This window comes from Eleutherodactylus coqui, chromosome 4 (genome assembly GCF_035609145.1).
Source record: "Eleutherodactylus coqui strain aEleCoq1 chromosome 4, aEleCoq1.hap1, whole genome shotgun sequence".
NCBI classification, from domain to species: Eukaryota; Metazoa; Chordata; class Amphibia; order Anura; family Eleutherodactylidae; genus Eleutherodactylus; species Eleutherodactylus coqui.
The window spans coordinates 201,822,504-201,835,521 of NC_089840.1; the positions used below are offsets into that span (position 1 = coordinate 201,822,504).

General features: G+C 50.2%; 1 protein-coding gene across 2 annotated transcripts in view; it reads left to right on the forward strand.

The window, feature by feature from the left end:
- The window catches only part of LRRC20 (leucine rich repeat containing 20), a 244,459-nt gene that overhangs the window by 12,112 nt on the left and 219,329 nt on the right, over window positions 1-13,018 (forward strand). The window contains exon 1 of one of the 2 annotated variants that reach the window (XM_066600557.1): window positions 44-174. The exons of the other annotated variant lie outside the window; for it this stretch is intronic. The gene's annotated coding sequence lies outside the window, so the exon portion shown is untranslated. Of the gene's footprint in view, window positions 1-43; window positions 175-13,018 lie in introns of those variants that run through there. 2 annotated transcript variants of the gene reach the window in all.

Genomic DNA, 13,018 nt, shown 5'->3' on the forward strand with positions numbered 1-13,018 from the left:
GGCTGCACCCAGTGCTATAGACGATGCAATCATTTTCAGGTCTTACTGGTCCAACAGCTGCAGATAATTACATTATTATATATTAGTACGGCTCCGGCTCTGTATAGCACATACTTGTTTCGGCTGCGGATACACCAGGCTCTTCCCTGCGGACCCTCAGACAATACCGGACAGGTAATTCTGGATTTCTTTGGCTGGACATGTATGTAGGGACTAAACTTTACTGATAGAAATGTTGGAACTATTATTATAAGTTTCATGTTAATTCATTAAGAAGGAATTCCCACCAAAAATGTAAAGAAAAAGACACCCGATCAGAAACGGGTCATTATCTCTTTAACCCCTTAAGGACACGGCCTATTTTGGACATAAGAACGCAACGATTTTTGGAGGATTTTCATTTCCACTTCTCAAAAGCCATCTTTTTTTTTTTCTTTTTCTGTCGACATGGCCTTATGAAGACTTGCTTTTTTTGCGTTGCGAACTGTAGTTTGTATTGGTGCTATTTTTGAGTGCATATAATATATTGTAAAACTTTTATAAATTTTTTTTGAGAACAGGGAGAAAACGTCATTTCAGTTTTTTTTTTATTTTAATTTTTACAGCGTTAATCATACAGCATAAATGACACAATACATCTTTTACTGTGGGTGGGTACGATTACGACGATACCATATAATTAATTTTTTTTTTTTTTTTTAGATTTTTCTACTTTTGTACAATAAAAAACCTTTTTTGTTAAATTATTTTTAAATTGCTGCATTCAAAGTCCCATAACTTTTATATTTCCATCGTTGGAGTTCTGTGAGGGCTTGTTTTTGGCGTGATGAGCTGTAGTTGTAATTAATACCATTTGGGGGTACATACCCCTTTTTTTTTTTTCACTTTTTTTGCTTTTTCTTTTTATGTTTTTTGCTGTGCAGGATAAAGGGTGTGGTGTGTTCAACAAAAAATGTGTTGTTTTTTTTTCTTAATTCTTTTTATACAAGTAGGGGAAATGGGCAAAAGAGGGTGTTTATTTTTTTTTGTACACTTTTTATATTCCTATAGGGAACTTGAACCATAACAGCTATGATCGCTATGATCATACATTGCAGAACAATGCCTTATCGCTTGCAATAGCGATCATAGGCAACGGCAACCCATCAGCCCTCCGTGATATGGGGGGGGGGGGGGCGATAACGTTACAGAAGGAGTGACCTCTCTGTAAACCCTTTACATGCTGTGATCTACATAAATTGTGGCATGTAGGGGTTAACAGCGGGGATCGCTACTCTTATGTACCCTGCTGTTGCAGAGGGAGGCTGGCTGTTATCTGACAGCTTTCTTTTGCTTTTTATGGACGGTAAAACACAGCGAGCTACTGGTTTGCCCGGTGGTCTTCCCCATGTTTTTAGAGAGGTTGTCCTATAAAAGCAAGTTCTCTCCTTCTATAGGATAGGGCAGTGATTCCCGAGGTGCCATAAGACATTCTGAGAGACAAACAGACACAGATTTATGATAACTTGGTAAATGGTGGAGATTTGACCCCTGGGATCACCACCAATTCTAAGAACAGAGACCAGTGTATCCAAGAATGAACAGAACCATGGTCCCACATTCATACTACCGCTCTATTAATTTCAATGGGACTGCTTGATATAGATGAGTTCAAGTCTTTATGGGACAACCCAGTTAATTATTCTCTCCTAGAACTATTTGCCTGGTAATTTATACAGTGTATTGTCCATGATGTCTGATGCAATATAAAGGGTGACATCTTCATCAACTCTGCAGTGTTTCTGCACCAAAATCCACTGCAGATCTGTAGCGTGTGAACGTAACCGTAAGTGCCTATGCTCTATGTAGTAATGGCTATGTAGCTAGGGCTTATTTTCTCATTATTGGGATGTGAGAGGCTGAATGGTCATATAGACGAATTGCCTGTCACTTAGGTCGTTCTGACCAGACTGTTAGGTGGTGTTGGACCAGTGGATGGGTGAGGGCACACAAGGTGACCGGGCTCAGGACGCCCCCGACATACCACCAGTAGAGAGGATCATCTTATCAACAAGCACGGGCTGTACCAACTGTTTAGTCGTCTGCCATCCAGAGACAGGTGGCGGCATCGTTACAGGCCCATATATCTGTCAGAACAATTCCCAGGAGCTTGGCTGAAGGACATAAAATCATACAATGGTAAGAGTTGGAAGGGACCTCCAGGGTCATCGGGTCCAACCCCCTGCTCAGTGCAGGATTTACTAAGTCATCCCAGACAGATATTTGTCCAGCCTCTGGTCTCACACCACCCATGTACTGCCTTTGACATCCACCCACTGTTAACTCCATTTGCAGCGGGGTTGTGAATGACTAAAACTGGATTGCTATGGAGTGGAACCGGGTTTTCTTCAGTAATCAATCCAGGTTTAGTTTGGGCACTGACGATGGCCGTGTTCGTGTCTGGAGACCTAGGGGTGAGCTCCCCAAACCTGCCTTTGCTGCGGAGCAGCACACTGGCCCCACTGCTTATGTGATGGTCTGGGGGAGGGTCATCATATACGACACTTGGTCACCCCTAGTAGTGGTACGAGGGACAATGACAGCTCAGGACATTCTGCAACCACATGTGTAGCCCCGATAGCCTAGGAGTTTGTACAATCTAGAGGCTCAGTTACAACAAATGTGTACCGATATGCCACAGGATAACATACAGAACCTGTATGCCTCTATGCCTGCCTGTATCATATCTTGTATCCAAGCTATAGGTGATGTAATTAGGTACTTGAGCCTCCATGCCTGCCTGGAAAACATCTTGTATCCAATCTAGAGGCAGTACAACAAGGTATTAGAGCCTACATGCCTGCCGTATCACATTTTGTATACAAGCTAGAGGGGGTACAACAGGGTACTATTGCCTTCATGCCCACCCTTATCACATCTTGAATCCAAGGGGAATCTAGAGGTGGTACAACAGAGTACTAGAGCCTCCATGCCCGCCCGTATCACATCTTGAATCCAAGCTAGAGGCGGTACAACCGGGTACTAGAGGCTCCCTCCAAGGTGTAAGTTCTCCACACTAAATTATCCTTTTGCTCTGATATTGTAATCACTTACTTACAACAATGTTAAAATCACACAGAGAAAGTTTCATGGAATCCCGACAACTTCTAGGTGCTCGTTTTTTTGGACAATGAATGTATTTCATCCAGATGGTCAGAAAAGTTGTGTTTTGCTCAGCTGTTTTAGTTTGCTGAGCCCTGTATCTTACAGGCTGGATTTTATGATCGGTAGGTTGGTAGTAGGACTCATCGTTCCCTCTCCTAACCCATTACGGGACTTTGCCTTGGTTCCCTGATCAGTGCGGGTGACATTATTGAACTTGTTATAAAGTGGTGTGTGTCAGTCTGGGAGAGACACAACTCTGGTATGGAGAAGCTGTTGGATGATCCTCGTTGTGCTTAAGGCTGCCTGTCCATGGGCGTTGCGGTATCCCGCAGCGGAGATCCGCCGCCCGGGAGCAGGAGCCGGCAGATGGATCTCCGCTGTCAGCCTATCTGACAGATAGGCTGACCCCGGAGAATCGCAGCATGCTGCGATTTGCCGTCCGCGAGCGGAGAATCGCAATAATTCTCCGCTCATGGACAGGGGGAAAGCGCTCTCCATAGCAACGCTATGGAGAGCGTTTACTGTGTTCCCCGTGGCTGGAACGCAATGAAAACCTGCCCGTGGACAAGCAGCCTTATGTGTAGGTGTGGAAATAGCTGTTAAGTTAGTGTCCCGACAGACAGGAATGTTTTATTTTTGCATATATTTATGTGTAGTATATGGCTTTGTACTACAGAATTTGTGTTTGTGGCCGAAATAAAGCAACATTGAACGTTATATGCACTGTCTCAGCCATTTTGTCATAACCAAACCCCGCTCTCCAAGCTCAGTATCTGTCTGTCTGATATTCATTCATTCATTCATTCATTCATTCATCCATCCATCCATCCATCCATCCATAATGGAGGCTTCTTGAACAACTCCCAATACAAACCTACTCCTTACAATTAAGGCCTGGTTAGACACAACGATTATCGCTCAAAATTCGCTCAAAAGCCGTCTTTTGAGCGATAATCGTTGTGTGCAAATGTTCGCCCATCGTGCAGATTTTATTAAGCCGTCGCTCATCGTTGTCTTTCAGTGTGCTGAAAGACGACGATGAGCCTCATCAGGGATTAACAGCAGGATACAGCTGATACTATTGTTTCAGCTGTGTCCCGTCCCTGATAACAGGCTGGGTATGAAGAACAGAGCGGTCCAGCTCTGTTCTCCATACCTGGCATGGAGCACAGCTGTACGCAGAAGACAAGCAGGGACACCCCGCTTGTCTTCTGCAGCCTCCGCTGGTAGCGCAGGGTGATCACTGAATTCACAGTGGGGACACTGGCAGTCAGAGTGGAGAAGAATACAGCTGTTTGTTTATGCAAAACAGCTGTATTGGTCTATTAGCGGCCCTGGCTGTGTCCCGCTCCGCTTGCATAGTCTATAGTAGCTACTACAAAGTATGCAAAGATGATCCCTCAGAACTGTCACTCAAACTATCGTTTGAGCAACTTTTGAGTGATTGTCTATCAGTGTAAATGGGACTTGATATATACTTTCACAGAGGATCATCAGATAACTCTTAGCCAAAGGACTCGCTCACACCGGCGTATGTCTCCTGTATGCTAAAAGCCCATTCACTTCTATTGGAGCACTCACCTATATGTTTTTTCACGTGCGTAGTATGAAAGTGTAGTGTAGAAAAAATGCAGTATGCCCTATTTTGGTGCGTATTAAACCTTTCCAATCCACTGTCTGACGTCTAAAGACGTTCTGATTTATGGCTGTACAGCTCCAATGTCGGAAGACCTCCAACAGGGTATTCTTACTGTATATTACTGACCGCTCTGTTGTTGAAGGCCTCTCCAGCATGTCCTATACCGCAGTACTGGCTCTAGCCAGCAGATGGCGCCATTGTATAATGGCAGAAAGAGAAAACCCTCTAGGAAACCCTGAATTCAAAATTGGATTGCAAAGGGTTAAGCACTCACATAAGCTTTGGGGATTCAACATACACAGCAAATACGAATGTGCATGTGTATTTACTGTGTACTTCATATTTTACATACATGAAACATACGCACTTTATACACAGGGCACATACACCTGTGTGAGTGAGCCTTAAATATTACAGCACATTAACCCTTTGCAGTCCAATTTTGGATTCAGGGTTTCCTAGGGGGTTTTCTCTTTCTGCCGTTATTCAATGGGGCCATCTGCTGGCTAGAGCCAGTACTGCAGTATGTGACATGCCGGAGAGGCCCCTGACAACAGAGCGGCAGGAATCTACAGTAAGAATACCCTGCCGGACGTCTTCCGACATGGGAGCTGTACAGCCTTCAATCGAAATGTCTTTAGACGTTCGATAGTGGATTGGCAAGGGTTAACATATCTCACTAGTTGAAATGACAGTATCCTAAAATTGCAGTCAGTCAACCAGAACAGTGATGACAAATTCTGCTGGCCTTGCCCTAGTTACACCCTACACCGCCCTACTTCCAACAGAATATCTGTGCCGAAGAGGGTAAGTACACATAGCAGCCTGCCGTATCCCACACTACAATCACAGTATGTGTTGTGTCTTTTAGGCCTCATGTCCACGGGGAAAATCAGATCCGCTGCAGATTCTCCATGGAGAATCTGCAGCGGGTCCCTCCTGCCCCGCGGACATGAGCGCCGAAAATAACAATAAATCAGAATTAACTCACCTCCCATCCGCTCCGTTTCTTCTCTTCACCGTGGCGTCATCTTCTCTGCCTCGCGGCCGGATCTTCTTTCTTCGGCTCGGCGGAAGCGCATGATGACGTCGGTGACGTGCCCCGCGCATGCGCCGGCCCGAAGCAAAATGATCCGGCCGCGACTGAGAGAAGATGGCGCCGCGGCGAAGAGAAGAACCGGAGCGTGTGAGTAAATCCCGATTTTTGTCTCCCGCGGATCCGGACGGCTTCCATAGGCTTCAATAGAAGCCCGCGGGAGACCCGCATGAAAATGGAGCATGGTCCGGATTTTTTCATGCTCCATTTTTTTTAAAATCCCTTTTATTGACCATCCGCGGGTATTTATCTACCCCGCGGGTGGTCAATGCATCCCTATGGGGTGCGGATCCGCGGGCAGGAGAAGAGTTAAAATCCGCTGCGGATTGTAATTCTTATTTTGCCCGTGGACATGAGCCCTAAGCAATTTCAATTACATCCCTTCCAAATCCACGGTCTGTGGGAGATGCAGGATTATAATCTACGAGTAGGGACTCTCCCACAATGCATTAGTATGAAGACCAGGGTTTATATTCCTAAAGCTGCTTTCACACCTGCGTTAGGGTCAGTTCAGGGTTTGGATCCATCTTTTTTGTCCCAGTATCAAAAGATAGGCCATGTTCTATATTTTGATGGAAATCACAGGGAGATCCCATAGATTCTTGTGGGAGCTGAAAAAAAAGGCAAGGGGAGAGAGTTTAGCTGGGTCCGGCGCTCATTGAAGAAGACAGCTGGCTCTATTTAGCTATTTAAGCTACCGTATATACTCGAGTATTAGCCGACCTGAGTATAGGCCGAGTCAATAAGGTTTACCACACAAAATTGGTAAAGCTTATTGACTCAAGTATAAGCCTAGCTATACTCCCGTATATACTAGGTAAAAGAAAAAAAAAAAAAGTCAAGCAATACTGACCTCTCAGCCGATGTCTGTGTCCCCGGTGGCGTGGCAAGCTGCTTCAATCTTCTCCCCACTGTCATCTCCCCAGCTTGGTTTTGAAATCCCTGCCGTCAGCGGTGTGTGAGGAAGCGCTGTGATTGGATCGAGCGCCGGCAAATCACAGCCGGCGCTCGCTAAACCAATCACAGCCATTCAGAATGACATCACTGAATGGCTGTGATTGGTTTATGGAGCGCAAGCTGTGATTGGCCGCTGCTCGATCCAATCACAGCGCTGACAGCGGGGGTTTTTAAAACCAAGCCAGGGAGATGACAGCGGGGAGAAGTCTGAAGCAACTTGTCGCACCCCCGGAGATACAGACATCGGCTGAAATGTGAGTATTGAGGTTTTTTTTACACGTTCTTTTGTGCTGAGAATCCCCGCTTGTACTCGAGTATATACGGTAAATAGAGCCATTCTGCCGACCATCCCTGCAGCGTCCTTTTAACGCGATGCGACTGTGTGAATGGGCGAGAAAATGCTCTCGACAGTGCAGTGTTGCCATGATCTTATTGTGACACTATGCAACCTGGGTAAAAACGCAACGCTCGTTTGAAAGAGGCCTAATACTGCAAAACCAAAATTGCCAATGTTACATAACCACCAACAGAAGGTTAAGACCGCCTGCAAACGGTCGGAATTGCATTGCGGAATCCAGAGCGCACGTCTGCCTCCAGGTTCCGCAGCAATTACCGCCCATAGCTATGTTATGACAATACGCAATTTCATGTTCACTAGTGGAAATTAATTGTGATTTTTCTGCTCGCGGAGGGAAACTTTTTGTGGGCTCCACACGGACAGCTTCTATTGAAGTCAATGGAAGCCATCTGCCCCGCAGCCCTTCAGCAATCGTCATTCCGCAATCATCAGAATAGAAGACGGTGGACAGGTACACGGGGATCACCGGCCGGGCAGAGGGTTGGATTCCGCATGTGGAATCCGACCTGCCCGTGTGCAGGCGGCCAAAGTCAAATAATTCTAGCTGTGTCAGGGAAAACTTCAGACTGTTACATAATCCCCACACGTTTCCTCTGGGTTGTGCCTCACAGCGGTTTATCAGGAGAATAAATCAAACATTACCTATTTAATAACCATCTACTTCTCAACAGTTCTTCAGGTTGTTACTTCTATGCACTGAGGCTCTGCCCATGACATGCAGAGTAGAGTAGTCTGCAATGTACCACCTCGTTAGAAGCCTTAGACCTGTTCTAGATCCCTTAGAGCAGTGGTGGCGAACCTATGGCACGTGTGCCAGAGGCAGCACGCAGAGCCCTCCCTGCTGGCACGCACCACCGTTGGCCGCTCACCACATTAGTGAATACTGGCAGGGGCTGCGGCTCCCCTGAAGCTATTCACTCAGCGGCGCTGATCCCGGTGCACACTGTGACGTCAGGGTGCAGCCGGGATCCTCCTCCCCTGACGTCTCCTACTTGGTTCCACGAGAGCAGTGGAGGAGGTTTCTGGCAGCACACTGGGATCAGCACCAACAACAGCACTGATCAGAGGAGTGGGTGTAAGTATATGGGTCTTGGGAAGGGGCGCTATTACTACTGAGGCCCACTGTGGGATGTCCCTATTACTACTGGGGCTTGCTGTGGGGTGTCCCTATCACCACTGGGGGCCACTGTGGGGTGGTCGCTGTTACCGCTGGGGGCCACTGTGGGGTGGTCGCTGTTACCGCTGGGGGCCACTGTGGGGTGGTCGCTGTTACCGCTGGGGGCCACTGTGGGGTGGTCGCTGTTACCGCTGGGGGCCACTGTGGGGTGGTCGCTGTTACCGCTGGGGGCCACTGTGGGGTGGTCGCTGTTACCGCTGGGGGCCACTGTGGGGTGGTCGCTGTTACCGCTGGGGGCCACTGTGGGGTGGTCGCTGTTACCGCTAGGGGCCACTGTGGGGTGGTCGCTGTTACCGCTAGGGGCCACTGTGGGGTGGTCGCTGTTATCGCTAGGGGCCACTGTGGGGTGGTCGCTGTTACCGCTGGGGGCCACTGTGGGGTGGTCGCTGTTACCGCTGGGGGCCACTGTGGGGTGGTCGCTGTTACCGCTGGGGGCCACTGTGGGGTGGTCGCTGTTACCGCTGGGGGCCACTGTGGGGTGGTCGCTGTTACCACTGGGGGCCACTGTGGGGTGGTCGCTGTTACCACTGGGGGCCACTGTGGGGTGGTCGCTGTTACCACTGGGGGCCACTGTGGGGTGGTCGCTGTTACCACTGGGGGCCACTGTGGGGTGGTCGCTGTTACCACTGGGGGCCACTGTGGGGTGGTCGCTGTTACCACTGGGGGCCACTGTGGGGTGGTCGCTGTTACCACTGGGGGCCACTGTGGGGTGGTCGCTGTTACCACGGGGCCACTGTGGGGTGGTCGCTGTTACCACGGGGCCACTGTGGGGTGGTCGCTGTTACCACGGGGCCACTGTGGGGTGGTCGCTGTTACCACGGGGCCACTGTGGGGTGGTCGCTGTTACCACTGGGGGCCACTGTGGGGTGGTCGCTGTTACCACTGGGGGCCACTGTGGGGTGGTCGCTGTTACCACTGGGGGCCACTGTGGGGTGGTCGCTGTTACCACTGGGAGCCACTGTGGGGTGGTCGCTGTTACCACTGGGAGCCACTGTGGGGTGGTCGCTGTTACCACTGGGGGCCACTGTGGGGTGTCCGCTGTTACCACTGGGGCCGCTCCCGGGGTGGTCGCTATAACAGCTGAAGCCGCTCCCGGGGTGGTCGCTGAAGCCGCTCTCGGGGTGGTCGCTATAACCGCTGAAGCCGCTCCCGGGGTGGTCGCTATAACCGCTGAAGCCGCTCCCGGGGTGGTCGCTATAACCGCTGAAGCCGCTCCCGGGGTGGTCGCTATAACCGCTGAAGCCGCTTCGGGGTGGTCGCTATAACCGTTGAAGCCGCTCCGGGGGGTGGCCGCTATAACCGTTGAAGCCGCTCCGGGGGGTGGCCGCTATAACCGTTGAAGCCGCTCCGGGGGGTGGCCGCTATAACCGTTGAAGCCGCTCCGGGGGGTGGCCGCTATAACCGTTGAAGCCGCTCCGGGGGGTGGCCGCTATAACCGTTGAAGCCGCTCCGGGGGGGTGGCCGCTATAACCGCTGAAGCCGCTCCGGGGGGGTGGCCGCTATAACCGCTGAAGCCGCTCCGGGGGGTGGCCGCTATAACCGCTGAAGCCGCTCCCGGGGTGGCCGCTATAACCGCTGAAGCCGCTCCCGGGGGTGGCCGCTATAACCGTTGAAGCCGCTCCCGGGGGTGGCCGCTATAACCGTTGAAGCCGCTCCCGGGGGTGGTCGCTATAACCGTTGAAGCCGCTCCGGGGGGTGGTCGCTATAACCGTTGAAGCCGCTCCGGGGGGTGGTCGCTATAACCGTTGAAGCCGCTCCGGGGGGTGGTCGCTATAACCGTTGAAGCCGCTCCGGGGGGTGGTCGCTATAACCGTTGAAGCCGCTCCGGGGGGTGGTCGCTATAACCGTTGAAGCCGCTCCGGGGGGTGGTCGCTATAACCGTTGAAGCCGCTCCGGGGGGTGGTCGCTATAACCGTTGAAGCCGCTCCGGGGGGTGGTCGCTATAACCGTTGAAGCCGCTCCGGGGGGTGGTCGCTATAACCGTTGAAGCCGCTCCGGGGGGTGGTCGCTATAACCGTTGAAGCCGCTCCGGGGGGTGGTCGCTATAACCGTTGAAGCCGCTCCGGGGGGTGGTCGCTATAACCGTTGAAGCCGCTCCGGGGGGTGGTCGCTATAACCGTTGAAGCCGCTCCGGGGGGTGGCCGCTATAACCGTTGAAGCCGCTCCGGGGGGTGGCCGCTATAACCGTTGAAGCCGCTCCGGGGGGTGGCCGCTATAACCGTTGAAGCCGCTCCGGGGGGTGGCCGCTATAACCGTTGAAGCCGCTCCGGGGGGTGGCCGCTATAACCGTTGAAGCCGCTCCGGGGGGTGGCCGCTATAACCGTTGAAGCCGCTCCGGGGGGTGGCCGCTATAACCGTTGAAGCCGCTCCCGGGGTGGTCGCTATAACCGCTGAAGCCGCTCCCGGGGTGGTCACTATAACCGTTTAAGCCAAATCACAGTGGTATAGAGATCTATATAAATTTAACTGAAACCCTTCACAGATATAGATTAAAATATAATGACATTTATTGAAAATTTCTAAAATTGTGGGCTCACATATAACACTTATAGACAATACGTAAAAAGGACAGGTAACATATAAGCAAAGAATAGGCCCTTATGGATATATGTAAGACAACGTATCTCTCGGATAGATTTTTAGAGATAGCTGCCGCTCATACAAATGAGAGAGGATAGAACTCCAGAAGGTAAAAGAGTGATATCCACGTCTAAGGATTATTTGCACTTAGATGTTGATATGGTACAGGAATTGGTGCCTGTACTAGGGCACAGTATTCTTATGTGTACTCTTGTTGCTAGAGCACTTTTTTAATGACTTCCCATTGGTAGCACAGTTATTGTGTATACAGGTGCTAAACACATGGGCTCATTGTGTGTCAGTGATGCTGACCAGAACGTTTCGGAAAGCTCGCTCGACGCGTTTCCCTACCCATGTAGGGGGCAGTTCCTCAGGAGCACGGGTAATTATTGCCCGAAAAGTACGTAAAGACAATAGAGCAACAGGATTAGTGCGTCAGGACATAGTCCTGCTGCAGTTTGATACTGCTAAGGTGATGCCACCTGTTCGATAGTCACCTCTTCTTGCTTGTCACTTCCCGTGCGGTATCAGTGTTGGTACCGCTATCGGGCTCTCTATTTGAATATTCAGAGAGGGAGAGGGTCATTCATCCCATCTGGCATATAATATGGTATGTGCCAGTATTTGAATGCCTCAGATAGCACTTCCGTGTAGCAGATGGCGCCCTTTAATCAGGCTTAGTCACCGGCTACTACGGCAAGGCCAGGTGATACCCTCCTAGAGAATTCCTGCAATATCCATTAGGGTACTTGCATTGGTCTGTAGATTTCTGTGACCAGTGTGGATTAATGCAATACCCAGATGGAAATTGTTCTGTCTCTCAGTGTTTGTTAAAGCGAATGCTTCTCCAGGATCTCTGGCCGACCCTTCTCACACAGCTGGTAGTTATCCCGGCTGTGTGTGATGAGGGCAATGCCTACACAGGTGAAGCTCAGGTAAGTAGCAATATAAGTCTCAGACAGAGTTAGCTTCAGAGAATATAGGGTTGTTTCGGCTAGACCTGGGGGATAATACCCCATTCAAAGTTCTTTCATAGAGACCAGGAAAGACAGAACCCCTGCAGTGTGAGTCCTAGCTGGATTAGACAGGGGTAAGAGGCAGCCGCTCACCATCAGAGCTGCAGGAGCTACCTCTCTTGCTCTGTCCCTGCCTCTTACCCCTGTCTAATCCAGCTAGGACTGACACTGCAGGGGTTCTGTCTTTCCTGGTCTCTATGAAAGAACTTTGAATGGGGTATTATCCCCCAGGTCTAGCCGAAACAACCCTATATTCTCTGAAGCTAACTCTACCTGAGACTTATATTGCTACTTACCTGAGCTTCACCTGTGTAGGCATTGCCCTCATCACACACCCGGGATAACTACCAGCTGTGTGAGAAGGGTCGGCCAGAGATCCTGGAGAAGCATTCGCTTTAACAAACACTGAGAGACAGAACAATTTCCATCTGGGTATTGCATTAATCCACACTGGTCACAGAAATCTACAGACCAATGCAAGTACCCTAATGGATATTGCAGGAAATCTCTAGGAGGGTATCACCTGGCCCTGCCGTAGTAGCCGGTGACTAAGCCTGATTAAGGGCTCATGTCCACGGGCAAAATAAGAATTAAAATCCGCAGCGGATTTTAACTCTTCTCCTGCCCACGGATCCGCACCCCATAGGGATGCATTGACCACCCGCGGGTAGATAAATACCCGCGGATCGTCAATAAAAGTGATTTAAAAAAAAATGGAGCATGAAAAAATCTGGACCATGCTCCATTTTCATGCGGGTCTCCCGCGGGGACGGCTCCCGCGGGCTTCTATTGAAGCCTATGGAAGCCGTCCGGATCCGCGGGAGACCTAAAATAGGAATTTAAAAGCATTTACTCACCCGCAGCGGGCCGGGAAGGTCTTCTCTTCTCTTACGGCCGCATCTCCCTTGCTTCGCTCGGCGGTTGTGCCCAACGCATGCGCACGGGAAGTGACAAGCAAGAAGAGGTGACTATCGAACAGGTGGCATCACCTTAGCAGTATCAAACTGCAGCAGGACTATGTCCTGACGCACTAATCCTGTTGCTCTATTGT